Source organism: Dasypus novemcinctus, chromosome 24 (genome assembly GCF_030445035.2).
Source record: "Dasypus novemcinctus isolate mDasNov1 chromosome 24, mDasNov1.1.hap2, whole genome shotgun sequence".
NCBI classification, from domain to species: domain Eukaryota; kingdom Metazoa; phylum Chordata; class Mammalia; order Cingulata; family Dasypodidae; genus Dasypus; species Dasypus novemcinctus.
In genome coordinates, this window is record NC_080696.1 from 66,143,589 (window position 1) to 66,166,511 (window position 22,923).

Below are 22,923 nucleotides of genomic sequence, written 5' to 3' on the forward strand. Positions count from 1 at the left end.
GTGAGCTGAGTCCAGCCCACGGCGTGGCAGAGAGACATGGGCCCAGGAGGTCTGCGTGGTGAGCCTGGGGGCAGCGGGCGTGTGTGGAAGGGTCGGCAGCGCAGGTGGGGCCCCACCTGTGACGGTTAGGCCAATTGTGCCCAGTTGTCTGGTCAAGCACGCACTGGACTAACTGTAATACAAGGGCATTTATGTGCTTTGGTCACCAGTGAGCTTATGCATAGATGGCTGGTTACAGCTACATCAACCAGGGAGATCACCCTCAGCCACGAGTGATTCTTTATCCAATCACTTGAATGCCTTAAAAGGGGAAGTGGCTGCAGCATTCGGAGAGAGTTTCCAGCTCGCCTTTGGACAGCCGACGTCTCCCGGAAACTCATCAAGGACCTTCATGGACTTTCCCTGGAGGCCAAGGTCACACTTGCCTGCGGAACCTGGACTTGCGCGTCCCCACGGTCACGTGGAGACTCTTTTAACATCCCACAGTATTTCCTCGTATCTCCTGTTGGTTCTGTTTTCCGAAAGAACCCTGACGACCGCACCACCTGACCCTAACCCCGCCCCACGGCTTTCAGCACCAAGGAGAGCGGCCGCCAGGGCCGAGGAGGGGCGGCTCTCCAGGGCCCCCTGCTGCCCGGACGCACCCCCTTCTCCATTAATCAAAATGGACTTGCTGGGGAGTGGGGGTAGTCAGTGGTTGAGCGCCTGCTTCCCACAGACAAGGTCCTGGGTTCAATCCCCGGTACCTCCTAAAAAAAGGATTTGTTTGCTCAGGGCCGAGCCTAAGGCCACCTCCTCTCTGAAGCCTTCCTGCTCGGTCTGCACAAGTCCTTCCTCTGCGCTGCCAGTTTGGCCCGTGTGGCCTGGCTGTGTGCCCGTCCGCATCCCCACCAGACCACCCAGGGCCTCGGCCACTGCTGATGGCGGACCCTCCCCTCCAGCCCTCGCCGGGCGCTCTGCTCACGTCCCCTCGTGCCATCGCCCCGGGCCCGGGGGCCGTGCAGGTGGGGCCGAGGGCTCAGACAGACCCGAGACCGCCCAGGGCCGTTCAGCCAGCGGAGGCGGAGCTGGGGTCTGCACCCAGCCGGCAGCCTCGCTGCGCCCCCCAGGGTGGCCCCGTGAAGTCGGGTCCTGCGTGGGCGCCGTGGGGGCCTGAAGAGCTCCAGGGCACTCGCTGGGGGCCCGCCCCACCCTCCTCGATCCCACTGTGGGCGGGCGGGGGGCAGGCTGCACGCCCACGTGCCTGGCTGGAGTCCTGGCTCTCGGCCACCGAGCGCAGCCCTCTCTGTCCACAGACGGTGCCTTCTGACAGGCATCTGGGGAAGGCGCCACGGGGGTCTCGGCGGCTCAGGTGAGCACTTAAAGAAGCAGGATGCAGGTTTCGTGGCCAGTGCTCATCTCTATGCCTTTTGGGAAAGGTGACTGATGTGCAGGTGTCCTCTGAGCCCTCCCTGGCCCCGTGACGGGCACCAGGTGGGAGGACTGGGGCCGCCACCAGTGTCCTCCCACCACCTGGGATGTGCTGGGCGGTGCTGGCTGCACAGGGAATGTGGCTCCTGCCCCCCACAGGGGGGTCCGCTCATCCCAGAGGTGGGCACAGGTGGGGACACGTGTGGACAGGTGGGGACGCAAGCCTTCTTTCCAGGGGGCCTCCAGCCAGGAGCCAGGCGCCGCGGCAGGCAGGTGCTCGCTTCCTTCTCAGCCTTGCCTGCACGTCGGGGGTGAGCAGTGGGTTGGGGGCTGCCACCTGCTCTGCAGAGCGGGGCCCGTGGGGGGTCCTCTAACCCTTTGCCCAGAGGAGCTGGAGGGAGGCCGGGGCTGGCACAGGCCTGGCACAGGGTCCTGCTCTCAGCAGAGGCTGGAACCCAAGCCTAGAGGGCCAGGGGACAGGGACGGAATCTCCTGGATAAAAGAGGGCACAAGGAATGGCAAGCCAGAAACCACAGATCAGATGTGGAGCCCGAGGCCGAGCCAGGCCTGCAGCCCACGCCACCCAGACTCCAGGTCCCGGCCGCTCAGGACTGTGCACACGCGTATGCGTGGAGAAGTCAGAGGCAGGGAAGTCCGCCGTCACGTGTGAGGCACTTGCATGCATGTGCACACACTTGTTCACACATCTGTGCATATCTGCACACACATGACAGCATGTGTGCACACATGCTCACGCATACACAGGGCACACACGCGTGCGTGCCCACCCCCCAAAGCAAGGTGCCGTCGCTCCACCAGGCCGCCAGGAGGAAGCCAGGCAGAGCCTGCAGCCTCGGGAGCACGTTTCCTTCCGCCGGCGTCAGGGACGGCCCCCATGGGCAGCTGGGGTCCATGCAGGTCACATGCGCTGGGGCACCCCCCCTGAGCCCTTCCAGGGGCACAGCGGGGTAGCCCCGAGCCCCCTTGCTGGGCTGCGGAGGCGAGGGTCCAGCACAGCGAGACAGGCTGCGAGGAGGCGGGGCGGCCGCTTGCGCTGTGGCGCCATCACACGTCCATCTGGCAGCCGAGGCTCTGCCGGGCAGAGAGGACAAAGGGACGCCAGAGGGTGGCTGGGCCCAGGAGACGCTCGCCCGCCTCCGGCTTGCCAGGCCTGGCCTGGGTTCCGAGTGACTGACCGGCAGGCGGGCAGGAGGCGGGCAGGGCCACTCCAGCTGAGCCGCCCGGGAAGGGAGGGCAGGACACGGGCCGAGGTCGTGGTCCCCGTGCCCTGGAGAGAGCCACGTTAGCTCAGAGCTGGAGGGCAGGGCTCAGGGCTGAGGGCACCCCCTGCAGGAGCCCACGCGCGGCCCCTGCCAGCCCTGCCCCAGGCGCTGCCCCTTCCCCAAGGACGGTGCCCGCGCTGGCGCTCCCCGGCCACCAGCCACCCAGAGTCTGGCGGGGCCGCGGTGCAGCCTGGGGGTCCACGGCAGCGCGGGGCTGGCGGCTCCCTCCCCACCTGGCAGCCAGGGGTCTCCGTCCCCGGAACGAGGGGTGTGGCCATCCAGGTCGGGGCGTCCCTCCTTGCAGGGTTGGGCACCCTGCCTCTCGCCCTGCTCCCCCCATCAGCTCCCTGCTCCGCACCCGGCCCGGCAGGGGGCCTGTCCACCTGCCCGCCTGCCCGCAAGCTCCCGGGGTGGGGAGACGGGGTGGAGAGGGGCCTGAGCATGCGCAGGGCTGCGCAGAGGGCTGGGGGAAGACCCCGCCGCCCCCGCCCCGCCTGTCCTTGGCACTCCCTGCAGCAGCACCAGCCCCCGAGCCCCGGCCCTGGCAGCCTGGCCACCCGCTGCGTCTCCTGCCCCAGCCCTGGCGGCCACCCATCCTGGAATCAGCCCGGCCTGTCTGGTTGGGGCCGCCTGGGCCGACGCAGCCCGGGCGCAGAGCCAGCCTGTCGGAGACGCTTGTGCTGCACCTGCTCTCCCCGCCCTGCCCCCCTGAAACTGCGGTGCCGGGTAAAGGGGCGCACAGGGGCGGGGAGCAGCGGTCGCCGTGATCGCGGTCCTGGTGGGGCAGCGGCGAGGCCCTCCCCCGCCCCGTGGCCGTCGTGCGCCACGTGAGCTCTGGGGGCTGGCCCCGACCGCGGCGTGACGCCGACTCCCTGCTGTTTCCACCGGGAAGGGCCCGCTTGCGACTCCACACGCGGCCAAGCCGCTCTCGGGGCCCCTCCCGGGCGCGCCAGCCAGCACCCGCCGCGTTCCACCCCTCCCCCACTGCACGCAGGGGACGCTGAGGCAGGGCACGCAGGACCAGCAGGGGCATCTGGCCGAGTCCGTCAACCGGGCAGGCCGCCGCCTGCCCTCCTCGCGCCTCCCTGGTGCTCACTGCGGGCTGCGAGACAAGGAAGTCCCCGCGGCCGCCCGAGACACGGGGGCGCCCGCTGGGGTCCTGACAGGCCCCCTGCCCGTGGCCCCCTCAATGGCCCCTGGTGGTGATCCCAGGACAGGGCTGACAGCGGGCTCTTCCTCGCTGTGGGGGGAAGGGACAGGGCAGTGAGCCCCGAGCTGGCTGGCGAGGGCCCCCGCTCCTCCCTCCACACGGGGTCCTGCCCACTCCGGAGCCCAGCTGCCCCCTCGGCCAGACGGCTCCCGTCCTTCCTGCACGAGGTGCCCTCGGGGTCTGGCGACCTCGCCACCAGGGCCCCCAGACACGCGCCCCTGCTCTCCCACTGGGGCCCCTGCAGCCGTCCAGGGCCGGCCCCCCGGCTGCCTGCCCTTTACCCCGCCTGGGGGTGTTTCTCAAACTCCAGGGTGCACAGGACCCTGAGTCGGCATGGGGGGGATCCCTGAGCTGATCCGGGGTCTGCAGGGCTGGGGGGCGTTTTCAGGGAGGCCCAGGCTCTGGCGTGGCAGCCACAGGCCCTGGGGGGCTCGGCTGGTTGGGGACCCAGAGGCCCACTGCAGACCCGGAGGGCCTGTGCGGAGGAGGCACGGGGGCGGGGGGCCGCCGCGGGGGGCTCAGCCTTGCCTACAGCTTCTCTCCCCAGAGCCTCCCTTCCGGAGGGACGGTGGGTGGGAGCCGAAGCCGCGGCCACAAGGCGGGTCCAGGGAGGGCGCAGGCGTGTGCGCGTGTGTGTGTGCATGTCTGTGTCTGTGTGTGTGTGAGTGTGAGAGTGCAAACGTCGCCGCCCCGGGCCCCTCGGCATGACTGTGAACCTCAGCCTCGCACAGCCGTGGCCACCGCCTGAGGCTGCGGGGAGCCCACGATGCCTCCAAGGACCTGTGTCCCCGTCAGGAGGGGAAGGGCAGGTGCAGGGCCGGGCTCCCCACCCGAGCTGCACCCGGACCACCTGGGGGCTCGCCAGTGCCCGAAGTCCTGGGCTCACCCCAGCCTGTCCGCCCCGCAGGTCTGGGGGACTGACGCGGCTCTGGGGTCTTGCTCCTGATCGCATTCAACTCACCTGGGGGGACTTGGAGATCAGGCCTGGGCCCCACCTGGGACAGGAAATCAGAACGAGGGGCTGGGGGTGAGAACAAGGACTGAGAATCTTTTTGAAGTTCCCCCAGACGATTCCAACATGTATTCAGTGGAGAGGCCCCGAGGAGTAAAGAAAAGGGGGTCTAGTCACTTTCCAGGGCACTAGACAGCCATCGGGGCCTGTCCAGTGGACAGGGTGACCCCAGTAATGGGGGTTTGTTAAAAACTGACACCCGGGTGCCAGCTCATATCTGCCACCTGAGTCCCTGGGAGGGTGTGGGATCTGCACTCTAACAAGGATCCAATCAGTCTGATGATGGGGCAAGTTTAGGAGATGCTGGGGTGGATCTGTGTGATCGTGGGACAATTTCCAAGTCCCGGTGTGGAGTGAAAACTGCAGGTGGCAAATGATGCCATAGCCTGATACCATGTGTAAACACCAGGAGGTGAAACCAGTATGACCAGCCAACCAACCAACCAGCCAGCCAGCCAACCAACCAGCTGACCAGCCAACCTACCAAGCAATCAACCAACCAGTTAGCCAATCAAACAACCAGCCGGCCAGCCAACCTACTAACCAGGCAGTCAACCAACCTACCAACCAACCAACTAAACAGACAACCAATTAGCCAACCAACCAGCCAGCCAAACAACCAGCCAACAAGCCAACCTACCAAACAGTCAACCAACCAAGTAGCCAACCAACCAACCAGCCAGCCAACGTACTAACCAGGCAGCCAACCAACCTACCAACTAACCAACCAGTCAATCTACCAAACGACCAACAAACCAGACAACCAATTAGCCAACCAACCAGTCAGCCAACCAACCAGCCAACAAGCCAACCTACCAACCAACCAATTAGCCAACCTACCAACTACTCAACCAGCCAACCAACAAACCAGCCAACCAATTAGCTAACCAGCTAACCTACCAATCAGCCAACCAACAAACTGACCAACCAAAAAACCAACCAACTGGCCAACCAGACAACCTACCAACTAACTAACCAGTCAACCAACCGATCAACTAACCAACCAATTAGTCAACCAACAAACCAGCCAACTAGCTAACCTACCAATCAGCCAACCTACCAACTAACTAACCAACCAACCAACCACCTAACTAGCCAGCCAACCTACCAGCTACTCACCAGCCAGCCAACAAACCAGCCAACCAGCTAACATACCAATCAGCCAACCAACCACCTAACCAACCAACCAGACAACAAAACCATGGTGCACAACGGAGACACCCATATTCCTGCAGGTGAAAAGCGGGGACACGCCAGTGGGGAGGGGCTGCAATTCCGAGGGTCTCCTATTCCTTGTGCAATTAGTAGCTGCCAAGGGCAGGGGATGGGCGCCTCTGTCTGGACAAAGTAAAAGCAGACAGACATTGTTTTGTTGTGTTTTCGGTTGGGTTTTTTATTTGTTTTTTTTTTTAGTTAGGCCAGTAATGTATTCAGGTAGGGAGGGACGGGAAATGAGAGAAAATAACAGATCAGAGTTCCCAGGCGGAGAGGAAGGGTGAAGAGGGAAGAAGCGGCTGACTGACGGCTACGGGTGCTAAACCGCCAGGCTTACTTGCGGGGCCACGTGGCAGAGGAAAACCAGCGAGAGCGGCGCAAGGAGGGCGGACGGCCACAGGCGAGAGCGCGCAGGGCCTGGGCCTGGGCCTCCCTTTGACCTGTGAACTGTGGACCCCCTACAGACAACGCCCTGCCCCCCTACCTGGACGGCCCCGCCCACAGCCGTCCCCTCCTTTGCTCCTGGGTAAAAACCAAAAAGTAGGAGGCGTCGGGAGAGGGGGCTGGAGACAGGTTGGGGCTCCTGGACCCCCTCGGGCAGGCTCTCAGGTGCCCAGGCCCCTGCTCGGAGGAGCTGACCCAATGACCCGTCAGCTTACACCCCGAGGCAGACACGGGGACTTCAGGAGCAAGCTGCCCCGCTCCGGAGGCAGCGTGGCCGTGGGCACCAGGCGAGGCGGTGAGCGCCAGGCCGGCCACAGACAGCACCGGGCCCTGGGGCCTCCCCAGCCCTCGGCGGCGCCCTGTGTGCAGGCTCCAGAGAAGTGGGTGCCGAAAAGCTGGGGGGGCCGAGCAGCTGGGGGGACTGAGCAGCTGGGGGGGCCAAGCAGCTGGGGGGGCGAGCAGCTGGGGTCATCCTGAGCAGCTGGGGGGGCTGAGCAGCTGGGAGGGTGAGCAGCTGGGGGGCCGAGCAGCTGGGGGCGTCCTGAGCAGCTGGGGGGGGCGAGCAGCTGGGGGCGTCCTGAGCAGCTGGGGGGTGCGAGCAGCTGGGGGCGTCCTGAGCAGCTGGGTGGTGCGAGCAGCTGGGGGCGTCCTGAGCAGCTGGGGGGGGCGACCAGCTGGGGGGGCTGAGCAGCTGGGAGGGCGAGCAGCTGGGGGGCCGAGCAGCTGGGGGGTGCCGAGCAGCTGGGGGCGTCCTGAGCAGCTGGGGGGTGCGAGGAGCTGGGGGTGTCCTGAGCAGCTGGGGGGGGCGAGCAGCTGGGGGGGCTGAGCAGCTGGGAGGGCGAGCAGCTGGGGGGCCGAGCAGCTGGGGGGTGCCGAGCAGCTGGGGGCGTCCTGAGCAGCTGGGGGGGGCGACCAGCTGGGGGGGCTGAGCAGCTGGGAGGGCGAGCAGCTGGGGGGCCGAGCAGCTGGGGGGTGCCGAGCAGCTGGGGGCGTCCTGAGCAGCTGGGGGGTGCGAGCAGCTGGGGGCGTCCTGAGCAGCTGGGGGGGGCGACCAGCTGGGGGGGCTGAGCAGCTGGGAGGGCGAGCAGCTGGGGGGCCGAGCAGCTGGGGGTTGCCGAGCAGCTGGGGGCGTCCTGAGCAGCTGGGGGGTGCGAGGAGCTGGGGGCGTCCTGAGCAGCTGGGGGGGGCGACAAGCTGGGGGGGCTGAGCAGCTGGGAGGGCGAGCAGCTGGGGGGCCGAGCAGCTGGGGAGTGCCGAGCAGCTGGGGGCGTCCTGAGCAGCTGGGGGGGGCGAGCAGCTGGGGGCGTCCTGAGCAGCTGGGGGGTGCCGAGCAGCTGGGGGCGTCCTGAGCAGCTGGGGGGTGCGAGCAGCTGGGGGGGCTGAGCAGCTGGGGGGTGCGAGCAGCTGGGGGGGCTGAGCAGCTGGGGGGGGCGAGCAGCTGGGGGCGTCCTGAGCAGCTGGGGGGGCCACCGCCTTCCTGGGCGGGGGCGTCTGCGTCCTCCGCTTGCCCCGAGGCCCCGTGCCTCCCGCGCAGCCTCCGAGGCCGTTGGCAACACTGCGGGGCAGCTGGGACTTGCGAGGGGCCTCGTCACGTGCTGGCCTGGGGACCCCCCACGCCAGCCTCGCAGGGACGGCAGCAGGCACTGTGTCCTGCTTTTCCAGGGAAGAGACTGAGGGTCCCACAGGCCCAAAGGCAAGGGAGGGGTGGCGGGAGCCCAGGGACCCCACCTGCCCCCTCCCAGCACCGGAATTTGTAGAGGCTTGAAGTCACCCTGGTGATGACAGCCCCTCAATACCCGGAGGGCCGGCCCGGCCTGCACCGGTGTCCCCCTCCCCACAAGCCCCATACACCCCTGGGGTCCTGTCTGTGCTGGGGCTCTAGGCCAAAGGGCGCACACGGCTGGCAGCCCCTCAGTGTTCTCCAAAGCACAGGAGCACAGCAGGCTCCAGCCTCAGCGTGCAGAAGAGGAGCCTGGGGCCACAGTGGAACCACGCACGCCCCTCCCTCGAGACCGCCCCCACGCAGCCTTCCTTCTGGCCAGGGGGCCCTCCACGAACGCTGTTGCAGGCTCGGCCCCCGCTGCCCGGAAATCATTCTTGGCACATCTGTTGTCCTTGGGCTGAAACAGCAGCCTCTGCCCCTCTGCCGGCACGGCGGGCGTTTTGGGGGACGGTTTGTCGGTAAACCCCTCGTCCCAGGGATGCCAGTAGGAATGTCCACATGATCCGTGGGACGGAGCCGTAAAGCGGGGACCCTCCTGGAGCCCAGTGGGTCGGCTCTCGGGCCCCCGGGGCAGCCCCCCTGCCCCAGGAATCCTGCGGCAGAAGATTCCAGAAGCAGCCCTGGCTCCCCTCAAGTTCCCCCGGCACGGCTGCTCCAGCAGACGCTCCCTGGCTGGACACCGCTGAGTTGCGACACGGCCGCGGGTACCCCACCCACGAGGAGCGCCTGGGGCAGCTCCACCCCCGCACCGGGGGGTCCTGTGGGACTGGACGCACGTCCCGCCCACCCCTGCCGGCGGAGCCTCCTCGGCTTCCAGCCCCTTGGGCGGCCCCCGGCTGCCCACCAGGGTCACGGCCGAGGCCGGGGAGTCCACCCTGGTCCAGGGTCCAGGACCCAGATCTGGGGGCGGTGTTCATGCAGGGGGCACCCCACCCCCGGCGCAGGAGGCGGCGGCCTGGCCGACCCGCGGGCGCGTGGCTCTGGGAAGTCTCCGTGCTGGCGGCTCCGGAGAGCGCTGCGGGGAAGCGTGTGCGGTTCCTGGGAATGGGCGCAGTCCCGCGGTGTGAGCGCCGCCCCGTATCATTAGGTCTTTAACTACGGGGGAGGCCCCCCGTTCATCCTCCGCTGCGCTTTGGTGCCCTGTGTGTTTACGTTCTTTGCTCGTTTCTTCACGGGGACACTCACCTTCTCATTGATTTCTCTTTTTTTGGGTAAATATTTACTTTATTTATTTATATCTCCCCACCCCCTCATCATTTACTCTTGCTATATCTGCTCGTATTCCTTCTTTCTTTAGGAGACACCAAGAATCAAACCTGGGACCTCCGATTGGGAGGGAGGCACCTAATCACTTGAGCCTCCTGAGCGCTTTGCTTTGTTATGTCCCTCATTGTGTTTTTCTTCTTGTGTCTCTTGTTGTTTTTTTTTAATTAAAGTTAATAGATCACAAGGAACGTTACATTGAAAAACAGAAAAAAAACAAAAAACATAAGAGGTTCCTTTCTACGAAGGGTTTTGTTGTAAGCTACTGCCAGTGTTATAAAACAATGACCCACGTGAAACAGAAAACTCAGGAAAATCCACGGGTGGAAGTTCACGGCGGCTCAGGTAGACATTTGTACCATATGGCACACGTGGGAGATTCAGCTTTTGATGAGGCTCACTGGTGCGTGAAAAGTGGCTTAGACCGCGCTGTGCCCCGGCGGGCGGCAGGCAAGGGAGCCGAGCCCAGCCGAGCCTAGCCGCGCCGCGGCGGGCTGCGGGCGGGGGATCGGAGCCCAGCTGAGCCCAGGCGAGCCTGGCGGCGTGGTTTCTGTTCTTTGGGTTTTTTTTTTGTTTTTTTTTAATTTTTTGTTGTTGTTGTTGTTCTTCTTGTTCTTTTTTTTTTTTTTTCAATCCTCTCTTTCTTGTCCCCAATATTTTTCTTATACTATTTTACCTTAACAATACAATAGGTCCTACAGGAAATACCTCACATTTGCTGGGTTTCCTCACCCTCCACTGCCTCATTTCTCTGTGAATAGATTTAGCCTATCTACACTATCCCCTTTCCCCTCCAACTTGATATCCTCCACCATCTGCTATCTCTCCTATATTCCATCTCCCTTTCTTTGATCCACAAAGTGTCTAACTCTTAATTTCTAATACCTTTGTTTAGTTTTCCATCTGGTATTCGTCCCTGAAACTATTACCTTTCTTTTCTCTTTCCCTCTCTCACGAAAACAATAGCCTCTTAGTACGTACCACATTTCCCCCATATTCAGTCGTCTACCTCATTATAGGTACTTTCCTACTACTATAACTCTACACAATTTACATGATCTAACCTCCATCCTCCCAGAACTCATATTGTTGCTTTGTAAACATATATCACCAATACTACTTCACACTTTTTCCTTCCTTACACAATTGACTTTCCCCAGCACTAATACTTTCCTTTAAAGTGAGCTTAACTAGCAATAAGAAATTGGAATAAGAAGAACAAAGTGACAAAGAGCAGATATAACACTTACGCAAAAACAACAGCTAATTAATCTCCAAGACTAGACAAAGAAGCTAAGGAACTGATTAAACCCGTCAAGAAAAAATGTTGACAAGACAGCAACAAAAATCTACAAACCAAACCAGTAATCAGGAAAACATGGCTGAATCCAATCAACAAACTGAAAATCAGGAAGGGGGGCAGGACTTCGCACAAGCAATGAAAGATCTCAGAACATTTATCACCGACAAATTTGATGAAGTAATGAAAGAGGTTAACAGCGTGAAGACAACACTTGGAGGGGAAATTGCAGACATGCGCAAAAAAATAACAGATATGATGGGAATGAACACCACAATTCAAGAAATCAAAAATACACTTGCAGCAAATATCAGCAGACTAGAAGAGGCAGAGCAGAGAATTAGTGATGTGGAAGACAGTGCATTGGAAATCAAACAGATAGTAGAAGTGGTCAATAAAAAGGTAGAAAAAATCCAGATAGGACTTAGGGACCTGAATGATAATGCAAAACACTCAAACATACGTATTATAGGCATTCCAGAAGGAGAAGAGAAGGGAAAGGGGTCAGAAGGAGTGTTGCAGGAAATAATGAATGAAAATTTCCCAAATCTACTGAAAGAGACAGATGTACATATCCAAGAAGCACAGTGCACTCCACTGGTCATAAACCCCAACAGGCCCACCCCAAGACATATACTTGTCAAATTATCCAATGCTCAAGACAAAGAAAAAATTCTAAAAGCAGCAAGAGAAAAGAAAACCATCACATACAAGGGAAACTCCATAAGATTAAGTGCTGATTTCTCATCTGAAACGATGGAGGAAAGAAGGCAGTGGTATGATATAGTCAAGGTACTAAAGGAAAAAAATTTCCAACCAAGAATACTCTATCCAGCTAAACTAGCATTCAAAAATGATGGAGAGTTCAAAATATTCACAGATAAACAGAAACTGAAAGAGTATATCAACAAGAAACCTCCCCTTCAAGAAATTCTTAAGGGAATTCTGCAGGAAGAAAGGAAAAAACAGGACAGCCAGAGATGGAGGAGAGTGTAAAAGCAACAAGAAAGACAAAAATAGAAGGGGAAAATAAAATAATACAAACAAAATATAACAAACACAAATCCAACCAAAATATGGCTACCATAAATAACTCTCTAAACGTAATAACACTGAATGTCAACGGATTGAACTCACCTATCAAAAGATTCAGACTGGGACACTGGATAAGAAAATACGACCCATCTATATGCTGCCTACAAGAGACACATCTTAGACCCAGAGACTCATGGAGGTTGAAAGTGAATGGCTGGAAAACAATCATACAAGCAAACAACAACCAAAAAAAGGCAGGAGTAGCTATATTAATATCAGACAAAATAGACTTTAAATGCAAAACAATTGTGAGAGACAAAGAAGGATACTATATTTTAGTGAAAGGGACAATTTGTCAAGAAGATCGAACAATCATAAATATTTATGCTCCTAACAAGGGTGCCTCTAAATATGTGAGGCAAACGCTGGAAAAACTAAGTGAAAGAATAGATGCATCTACAATTATAGTGGGGGATTTTAATACACCACTATCAACTCTGGACAGAACATCTCAAAAGAGAATCACTAAAGAAACAAAACATTTGAACAGTATATTAGAAGAGCTGGATCTAATAGACATATATAGATCATTACACCCAAACACAGCAGGATATACATTTTTCTCAAGCGCACATGGAACATTCTCCAAGATTGACCATATGCTAGGCCACAAAGAAAGGTTTAATGAATTCAGAAAGATCGAAATCATACAAAACAATATCTCTGACCACAGTGGAGTCAAGCTGGAAATTTGCAAGGGACAGAGACCCAGACTTCACACGACAATTTGGAAATTAAACAGCACACTCTTAGAAAAACAGTGGGTCAAAGAGGAAATCTCAAAAGAAATCAATGACTACCTTGAAACAAATGATAATGATAACACAACATACCAAAATTTATGGGATGCAGCAAAAGCGGTACTGAGAGGGAAATTTATAGCCATAAATTCATATATCAAAAAAGAAGAAAGAGCAGAAATTGAAGAATTAACTGCACATTTGAAGGAATTAGAAAAACAACAACAAAGTAACCCAACAGGAAGAAGAAGGAAGGAAATAACAAAGATAAGAGCAGAACTAAATGAAATAGAAAATAAGAAAGCACTTGAAAAAATAAACAAGACCAAGAGCTGGTTTTTTGAGAAGATCAACAAAATTGACAAACCTTTAGCGAGACTAACAAAGAAAAAAAGAGAAAAGATGCAAATACACAAAATAAGAAATGAGAAAGGTGATATCACCACTGACCCCACAGAAATAAAGACTATCATAAGAGGATACTTTGAAAAACTATATTCCAACAAAAATGACAATTTAGAGGAAATGGACAAATTCCTAGAAATACATAAGCAGCCCATACTGACGAAAGAAGAAATTGATGATCTTAACAAACCAATCACAAGCAAAGAGATAGAATCAGTCATTAAAAATCTCCCAACTAAGAAGAGCCCAGGGCCAGACGGCTTCACAGGTGAATTCTACAAAACATTCCGGAAAGAACTAACACCAATCCTGTTGAAACTATTCCAAAAAATCGAAACAGAAGGAACACTGCCTAATTCCTTCTATGATGCCAACATTACCCTAGTACCAAAGCCAAACAAAGACACCACAAGAAAGGAAAATTACAACCCAGCAATACCACTGCTGGGTATATACCCATCAGATCTGAAAACAAGGACACAAACCGATATATGTACACCAATGTTCATAGCAGCATTGTTCACCATCGCCAAAAGTTGGAATCAATCCAAAAGTCCATCAACAGATGAGTGGATCAATAAAATGTGGTATATACACACAATGGAATACTACTCAGCTGTAAGAACCAATACACTACAATCGCACGTGATAACATGGATGAACCTTGAGAATCTTATGTTGAGTGAAGCAACCCAGGCATTGAAGGACAAATACTATATGACCTCAATGATATGAAATAAGTTAACTGCCTCAGAGAGCTAGAGTCTGGAAAAGTGGCTTACTGGAAATCGGGGGGTGGAGGAAGGCTGTGAGTTAATGTCTGTAGGGGTGGAATCTGTGATGAGCTGGGGGTAAGTATGAGCACAAAGAAGGGACAAAATGGGGGCAAGGGGTTACCTTCGGGTGGGGTTTTCTGGGTTTGAGGGGGGCTGGGGATGGGAAGAGGGGTAATATGGTCCAAGAAATAGGTGGGAGGGAGGGGCAACATACAAACATGGGAGAGTGCCAGAAGTTCATTGAGAACTAAATGTTGAGTAAAACGTATCAAAGTATAAGTAGGAGGGTTACCTGGTTAGGACGCTCAGGGGGTATGGTCTGATGCGGGACGGACTCCGGAGGGAATAGCTGAAGGCTCATTTTGCCAAGGTGGGTTCTACCATTGGGTGGGGTGGACCCATATCCTGGGGAAGACTAATGCCGTCGAATAGAGAGAACTGTATCTCTCGTGAGAAAGGACGGCTCCCAGGGCATTAGATTGGCAGGCGTTGTGGGCCCTAAGGGGAGGGGAAAATGGACGTGCAATGGATGGAACAAAGGTAAATAAGGGGGCAAAAGAGGAGTTATGTGAGAGTACACGAGGATGAATATAAAACAGCTAATATTACACCAAAAACATATAGAGGACGACAGACTAATAATGAAAACCATAAGACAAAACATAGGATAACTAAAAAATTTAGAAAACTGTACAATCTAAAGTATGGACCACATAGTAAGCACAAATGTTACCTTGTTTGAAAACTATAGTTTCGGAATCTGTACATCAGTTTCAGGAAATATGATATGAATAAGTTAAAAGATTATTGCTGTGGAAGGGAAAAGGTTTTATGGTGGATCTGGGGAAATACTGTATATTGTATATATGAATTTTGGTGATCTAAGACTCTTCTGAAGCTGACATTATGTTGGGATTCACTTTACAGGAAGTTTTGGATCACAGAGTGGTTCAACAATGGCAGTGGAGGAATACTGATATGGGATATTATTGACAGGATATATATGGTTGACAGGGAGTTATACAGGGCATATGCCCAGGGTATATGGTAATGTCTATATATACTCATAGTGGAAACAATTAAAAACAACAGCTGGGGGGGTACTGGGCTCCTGGCCGGGGGGTCACTGTTGTGGGCCCTGGGAGAGCAGCGGCAATCCTCCAGGTGCAACGGCAAGAACCAGGAAGGAAGGAGGGCCCAACAGTGGGCTCTTGATACTAATGGCTACACTTTTGAGCCTATGCACCTGCAATAAGAACAAGGCCTAGAGTAGCATTGTGCCTGGGGGTTTCCTCCTGACAGCCTTCATGTTACTCAAATGTGGCCACTGTCACAGCCAAACTCAGCGTGTAGATGTGATGCATTCCCCCCAGCGTGGGACACGACACCCGGGGATGAGCCTCCCTGGCACCGAGGGATCACTACCACATACCAGCTGAAGAAGCAACTAGAAAATGACCTTGAATTAAAGATTCAATGCGGAACAGCAGAATATACCTGTCTACATATAATAACATGACTTCGGGAAGCGGTTTGACCTAATGTAAGGGGGAAATGGAAAGGAGAAATGAGATTATAAGGCTGTGAGTCTCTAAAAAAGAGTCTGGAGGTTGTCAGAAGGAATACCCCTATGTACAACTGAACAGAGTCTAAGAGACAGATAAGGTAGATACAACCCCAGGTATTGGTTCTTTTGAGGGATAAAGAGACCCACGGGTTCTATGGTCATGGCAGAAGGGGTTCACTGCCATGACAGATGGCCCTTCTTTGGAGCTGGTGTCTCTGCATGATGGAAATGGACTCAGAGGGGATCTCTTTTCACAAGACTTGCATGCTACTTTATTGGAATTGTAGTTGGTGCTGGGTTTAAGATATATGTAGGGGATTTGAATCTCTGGACTGATAATATGACACCCAGGCCCAGAGCCTCAACAGACTTCAGCTCCGACACTTTGACTTATTGGACTTACTCCACTCAGCTAACATGGAGTTGAAGAAGGTCAACCACCACAACATGGAGCCTAGAGTGTCTACAACTAGAAGCGGGAAGAGTGCATCCAGTACCCATGTGGAATCTAAGCCCTCACTTGACATAGGTGTGCAATGGACACAACCAATCCAATGTCCACAGAGAAAATGTGGAATGGGTGTGGGAACGGTAGCCATGGGGGCTGCTGGGTGTGGGGAACGGGAGGAAGAGATGAGATGTGGAGGCGTTTTCGGGACGTGGAGTTGTCCTGGATAGTGCTTCACGGACAATTATGGGACACTGTAGATCCCCCCAGGGCCCACTGGATGGAACGTGAGAGAGTCTGGGCTATGATGTGGACCATTGACTATGGGGTGCAGTGATGCTCAGAGATGAACTTACCAGGTGCAATGGATGTATCACGATGATGGGAGAGAGTGTTGCTGTGGGGGGAGTGGGGGGCGGGGGTGGTGGGGTTGAATGGGACCTCATATATTTTTTTTAATGTAATTAAAAATAATAATAATAAATATTAAAAAATTAAAAAAAAAAAAAAAGAAAAGAAAAGTGGCTTAGAAAACCTTGGGAAGATTCATTTTCCTACGAGGAACAAACTTCCTGGGTCTGAAGGATTTGCACCTGCAGCTCCTCCAGGCAAACCCAAGGTTGCGTAGTATTTCTCCTTAGTTTTGTGTTTGACATTTTAGCCCTGTGATACATTTTTTTTTAAGATTTATTTTTAACTTATTTTTCCCCCGCACCTTGCAGCTTGCTTGCTGTCAGCTCTCTGTGTCCGTTTGCTGTGTGTTCTTCCGTGTCTGCTTGTCTCCCTTTGTTGCGTCATTTCGCTGTGCCAGCTCTCCCGAGCGCGGGCCGTCAGCTCTCCACGGGTGCGGGCCGTCAGCTCTCCACGGGTGTGGGCCGTCAGCTCTCCCGGGCGCAGGCCGTCAGCTCTCCACGGGTGCGGGCCGTCAGCTCCCCCGGGCGCGGGCCGTCAGCTCTCCCGGGCGCGGGCCAGCCCGCCTTCACAAGGAGGCCCTGCGAATCAAACCCAGCGCCTCCCATATGGCAGACGGGAGCCCAGTGGATTGAGCCACAGCCGCTTCCCTTAAATCCATTTTTTAAAAATTATTTCTTAGCTTTTCTTTTGAAATACTTTTAGACGTTGACAAAATTGCAGAAACGCTGGTTCCACGTTCACGCTCGACGCACCACCCACGCGCGTCTTGCCGTCGTCCGCCGAGGCCCCTTTGGCCTCAGGACCCCCAGGAGCCGTGCCGTGCTTCTGTCCCCTTTGCCCCTGGTTGGCGGCAGCCCCGCGGTTGGCATGTTTCTGGCACTTGTAAAGGACACTGGCCAGCAGCGCAGTGGACTGCCCTGTGTCCAGAGCCAGCTGAGGCTTCCCCGTGGCTAAGGTCAGGATGTGCGTCTGAGCAGGAATCCACCGACACGACGCCGTGTCCTTGGCGCAGCGTCTCGGGAGGCGCACGACGCGGGCGTCCCTCGGAGGTGACGCACTTCCATCGCTGGCTTTGCAGGTGCCTGCCAGCTCCCCCCCCCGGGGTGAGAAGCCCTCACGCAGCGCCCTGCCCCTGCGCGGCTGCTGTCCCCACTGCTAAGGATCAGCATCGTAAGTGAAACGACTGATACCGCGGTCTCCTCTGAAGAGCGCCTTTCGAGCCCACCATTCCCCCTCCATTTATTAGTTGAGATTCTGCTGCAAGAAAGAGCTTTCTCTGCCCCATTTATTTCTTTACCTATTTGTTTATGTGGATCAGAATGGACTCAGGATCCCTGTTTAAGTCAGTGGGTCGTAATCCACGACCACACTGTTCATCTGATGCTCGAATTGCCCCCACTGGCCAGTGTGCCCGTCAGGCTGCCCCAGCTCCTGTGCCCCCCTCGCTGAGCACAGCTCACTTTTTAGCGCAGGATGGTTCAGGATCACCTGGTACTTTCCCTGTCCAGCCCTGGAACCTGCTTCTCTCCAAGGGACATTAACTCTTTGATCATCGTCCACTGGAAATACTTCCCCCATTCAGCATTTATCATTAATTTTGCTTATGGTTCCTCTGGCGTACAGAATTTTAAAATTGTTTTTATATAGCCAAATCTATTGATCCTTTCCCTTTACACTTTCTGAATTTTGTGCCAAGCTTTAAAATATTCAATGTCAACCTGTATCTCCTCCTGGTACTTTGATGGTTTAATTTTCACATTTAAACGTGGAGCCAGCGGGGGTTTATGGAGGAACTTTCTAGTGCTCTGACAGCCCTGCGGAAGGAGGGGTGGGCTCTGGAGGAGCGTCCCAGGCACAGGAGGCGCGTCGCCGACAGGTGTTACAGCAGATGCTCTACAGCACCCCCCTTCCTTGAGACCAGTGGATACTTTTTAGTGTTCCACTCTCACTGGTGTGGATGTGTTGGCTTTTCACCGTATCACTGTTTAGTTTCCTCAGCTGCTCAAAGCAGATACCGTGAAGTGGGCTGGCTTAAACGTGGGAATTTATGAGCTTACAGTTTGAGGCAGGAGAACGTCCAAATCAAGGCGTCACCAGGGAGACGTTTCTTCCTGAGCGCGGCTGCCGGCGCTCCCGGGTGCCTCTGTCACGTGGCCAGGCACGTGGCAGCATCTGCTGGCTCTCGCATCTCTTCCGGTTTCCTTGATTTCAGCTTCTTGCTTCCACGGCTCTCTCACTCTGCATTCATTCTATTTATAAAGGACCCCAGGCGTAGGCTCAAGCCCCTCCTGGATGAGGCGGGGACCCCTTAGCTGCAGCAGCTGCGTCAGAAGGTCCTGCCTCAGTGGGCTCACACCTGCTGTCGTGGATGATATTAAGAACGTGCTTTTCTGGGGCACGTAGAGCTTCAAACCACCATAGACTCCTTCTACCACTTTGTTAGTTGTTGCTCAAGGGATTTCAATCTATAGCCTTAACCTTTCAAAATCCACATAGAGTTAATATTTTACCACTTCACATAAACTATAGAAAGCTTGCAACCATTTGGGTCCATTTCCCCCCAAACTTACTATTACAGTTGCCATGTGAAGTACAGCTGCACATGTGGAGTACCGCGCCAGTGGTAGAATTCTTGCTTTAAATAGTCACGTGTATTATGGAGAACTTAAGAGGAGAAAAGCGGTCTTTTGTATTTACTCAGCTGTTTACCATATGTGTTCCCTTCCTTTATTTCTGAAGATACAGGTCCTCAGGGAGCGTTTCCCCGACGCCGCGAGGACGTCAGCGCACGGAGCAGCTGCGGCGACACGTTAGGCCGCTCTTCCTTCTTCTGAGACTGTATCTATGTTGTCTTCATCACAGAGGGCATTTTCACTTGAAACGGAATTCTGGGTTGACAGACCTTTCCTTTCAGCACTTTAATGGTGTAGTTGCACAGTCTTCTGGCCCCCATGGTTTATGATGAGAAATTCAGGCATCTGACCCATTGTTTTGGGGTAGGTAATATGTTGTCTTTCTCTAGCTCTTTCAAGATGTTTTCCTTTCATACTCAGCAGTTTGATTATGGTGTATCTAGGCATGACTTCCTTTGAGTTTATCCTCTTTGGAGTTCACTGAACCTCTGGAATCTTTAAATTTATGTATTTTACCAAATTTGGTGTGTTTCAATCAGTAGTCCTTCAAATAAACTTTTCAACCCCAATTTCTTTCTTCTCTCCTCCTAGGACTCCAATGGTATGTGTTTTTTTAGAAGTTATCAGGGATTGAACTCAGGACCTTGTGTGTGTGAAGCAGGTGCTCAACCACTGAGCTACACCCACTCTCCTGTAAGTGCGTCTTTTGACATTGTCCCACAGGTCCCCGGGAATTTGTTCATTTTTTAAAATAATTTTTTCTCTGTTCTTTAGATTGGATAATTTCTAGTTATCTTCAAGTTCATTGACTTTACTCTTTCATCTTCATTCTGCAATTTAGTCCATCCGTGAATTTTTTATTTCGGATAATGTATTTTTCAGTTCTAAAATATCTACTTGGTTATTTTTCATTCACTGTGTTGTGTGTGTATCTCTCAAAACAGAGATATAATATTAGCTTTAAGCATTGCGGTCATCCCAGGGTTGGCATTTGATGATTGTCTTTTCTCTTGAGAAATGGTTGCATTTTCCTCGTTGTTTGTGTTTTGAGTAATTTCGTTTGCGTCCTGGGTTTTGTGAAAGCTACGTGCATGGACTTTTCTGGAGAACGCCGGTGCTTTTGTTTAGCCAGCAGCTCACCCTCAGTTCTGCCTTCTAGACAGTGATTCCAGCGTTAGCTAGCGTGCGGACCCTGCGCGGTGCCAGTTCGGCCTGCCCCTCATGATTATCGGGGGCTTCCTGCACAGCCAGGAGCTCCCACCAGGGCTGCCTGCACGTGTGTCTGCAGGAGTTTTTCCTGGTCCTCTGGCCACACACGTGGGGCTCCTCTCAGCTTTCACCTCCTGTGCTGCCGCCCTGGCCAGCCCTGGGTGTGCTCCTGGGCAGAGCCACACGGCGAAAAAGAAAACCCAAGAAGGAGATTCACTCCTCTTCCATTCTTTTCTCCAAGTTTTTATCCCCCCCCGCCACTATCGAGTCCTTCGTTTACTTTCCAGAGTCTCCAGGCAGTTGTGGTTTTTGCCTTTTGCTCAGATTCTGGTTTGCAGGCAGGGTGGTCCTCGGAGGCTCACACGGCATGGAAGGGGGCCTCGGGCTTAGGCTTAGCCATCGGCTCCTTGCTCCTCTCAAGAGCTTCCTGGCAGCAAAGTCTGGGGGCCTGATCGTCGTACCCTGAAGAGGCCAGCGGGGGACGCTCTGGCAGCCCATGATAGGAGCCCTGGCTGGAGAGCAGGGACCGTGGCCAGAGCCCGGACGAGTGGCGTGGGGAGTGGGTGCCGGCACCTCACGATGCCGGGCCTCCTCTCCCGGGTCGAAGAGGGGGAGACTGTGCTCACGGGAAGGCGGTGTGGACGCAGCTGCCCCCCCTCCGGCCTTGGGAGCGGCAGGGACGGGGGGCAGAGCTGATTCGCGCGCCCTGAGCAGGGGTGCTGGGGAGACCGCCGTCCGCGAGACGCACCCACGTCACCCCCGCGGGGGGCCTGGCTGGAACCTCGCCTCCCCCCGCCCGGCGGCCTCGGAAGCCAAGTCCTGCTCAGGCCCTGCTCTTCCTCGGCCCTCAGCCAGCTCCTCGGGCGGCCTTCCCGACGCAAACACCGAGGCAGCCACGGCTCAGGGGGACAGCGGGGTGGGGGCAGAGACACCCTTGCACAGGCCCAGCCAGTAGCCAGCGGGTGGGGGGCTGCGAGACACGTGGGCCGGGACAGCTCGGGGCCTTTGGTTCGAGCCCCCGTGTTGGCGGGCACTGGGGAGAGACCCCGGCTGACACCTTCCCCAGTCGCTCTGGTCCGGGCTGCCTGACCCTCAGGCATCGGCCACCCCAGGCTGGGAGGGAGGCCAGCGGCTCACCTCCTCCAGGCTGACCTCCAGAGGCACGTGCCTGCCCCTCCCGCAGAGCCCATTTCCTGGCTCAGTGAGCCGCCCCCCCATCTTGACACTAGAAACCAGGAGCGGGGGTCCCCGTTGCTCCTGCACTCCCCTCCCCTGCACCCCCAAGGCCCGGCGCTGCGCCCCCTCCTCTCTCTGTCCCCCAAGTTCAGCGCCAGTTCTCTTGCTGGAGGACTGCACTCTCCCCAAACCAGCCCTTCTGCCCCCAACCCACTTGTTCGCACAGCAGCCAAGCTGTGAGGAGAGTCACCAGTGGGACTCTTCCCACGGAAAGGGGGTCCCCCTTGTGCTCCCCAGGCCTGAGTGCCCCGCCCCCCAAATCTGGTTAGGACCCTCCAGGAGCCTCATCACATGCCCCACAGCCTCCCGAGCCAGCCCCCGCCTCTGGGGATGCCCGTGCCTGGAGCACCCCAGCCTCTGGGCCTCTGCAGGTGCCGTCCCCCTCCTGGAATGGCCTCTGCTGCTCCCGGGAACTTCCTGCGCCTCGGCTCACTGTTCCTTCCTCGGGGAAGCCTGAGCTGACCCTGTGCCCGGGGAGCCTCTCCTGTCTGCATGATCTGGGCTGCTGTCTGCCGCTCCACCTCGGAGGGTCCTGCCCCTGGTCTGCTCACCAGCAGGACCCCTGACCTCTGGCCGGGACTGGCACATGCCAGGGGCTCAGCATGTGTTTGTCAAGTGAACGCTTGAAAACCTGAGAGAGCTGGCAGCCTCCGACACGTCATCACCATCAACGTCATCATCATCATCACATCACCATCACTACATAGCATCATCATCATCATCTCCATCACCATCATCTCTGCCATCATCACCATCATCACTGTCGTCATCATCATCATCACATCACCATCACTACATATCACCGTTGTCATGATCACCATCATCATCCCATCATTGTCATCATCCCCACCTCCAACACCCTCATCACCCTCATCACCATCATCATCACCATCATCATCACCATCATCATCATCACCATCATCATCATCACCATCATCACCACCATCATCATCACCATCATCATCATCACCATCATCATCATCACCATCATCATCACCATCATCAACATGATCATCGTCATCACCATCGTCATCACCATCATCATCTAAGGACATCAGTGGCTTCATTCATCTTTTTCTTATTTCATTTCATGGTTTGCCTTAGAAGGTGGGGACTCTCAGAAATCCACAGTGTTGTCTCATGGGCGTCTGACTTTGCATAATGAGTTTGGGGCTCTGAACCTCTTCCTGTTTCTCACCCTTGTCACCCTCACGTTCTTGGGAGACCTGCCCTGTCATCCTAGATGTCTGGCTCATGGCTCCTGGGGCCATGGCCAAGCCCACCTTTTCTCCCACAGGCCCAAGAAGGACTCCTGGCAGTCTCTTGTGGGCTTTATCCTGGTGGAGCACTAAGCAAGCTGCCGCCTGTTTCACTGATGAGGAGGCTCGTTGTCAAGGGAGCACTTGTCAAGGCACACACCTGCTGGGGAGGAGCCTGCAGACACCTGCCCAGGGCACCTGTGCCGTGCACCGCTGTCACCTGATGAAGCTTCTTCTCCACAGGCACCGGGGACCTGCAGGCCACACGTGAGCAGGGCAGG